Source organism: Triticum dicoccoides, chromosome 5B, assembly GCF_002162155.2.
Source record: "Triticum dicoccoides isolate Atlit2015 ecotype Zavitan chromosome 5B, WEW_v2.0, whole genome shotgun sequence".
Taxonomy (NCBI): Eukaryota; Viridiplantae; Streptophyta; class Magnoliopsida; order Poales; family Poaceae; genus Triticum; species Triticum dicoccoides.
Window position 1 is genome coordinate 136974077 of NC_041389.1, and position 851 is coordinate 136974927.

Below are 851 nucleotides of genomic sequence, written 5' to 3' on the forward strand. Positions count from 1 at the left end.
GTATCTCTGCACCACCCGGATCCCCCTGTTCCACCACCCCGGACCCGGATCCCCCTGTTCCACCACCCCGGACCATGGAGCTCTCTCCGGCCTCTTTTCTGTATCTTGACACCGGATCTCGCTCCCCCGGCCCTCCATTGGCTCTCTCCCTCCTTTTTTTGGATTTCATGCGCCTCTATCATCTTTGATTGTTGATTCTCATCCTTCTTTGCTGGCTTGTTAGAATGGCAGTTAGAAAGCATGTCCTACCACCGTCAGCGTTGTGATCGGTAAAGAAAGTTATGTAATCCTTATAGCATCTTATGTAAGACACCTGCGCAGCAAATTAAATGCATAAGAAAAAACGATACTAATCTCAAACCAGAAAGAGATACTAAGATAACTTAATGGATTCCTGATCCCCGTGTATATGCATTTTGCTTTCTTTCAGGCTAAAAAGTTCTAGCAAACTAAAAGCATCACCAAGTAACCAAAGTCTAATCAAACATCATCCACGTCATGCTGCTATCTCCGCCTCCCCAATTAATGCCCGCCACTGTCGATGGCACATCAGACTCGCAATCCTTTCCTTCCATCCCCATCCACAGACTTCTAATTTCAAACATATAACCATGGATTTGTGTTATATTTCATAATTTTTACATTCATCGGTCCAATAATATGTTATATATGCAGATTTGTTTTTGGAACTTTTGAAAGTTCCACATTTCAGATTCTTAATCCAGTGGGTGCGCCTGAGGCTAGGTGCACAAAATCAGCTCTTGTGACTCTTGTTCTATCTATGTATGAGGTAAAAAAACTACTGAGCAGTACCTCAGGAAAACCAGAAGGTTATGCAATGTTGTACTCCC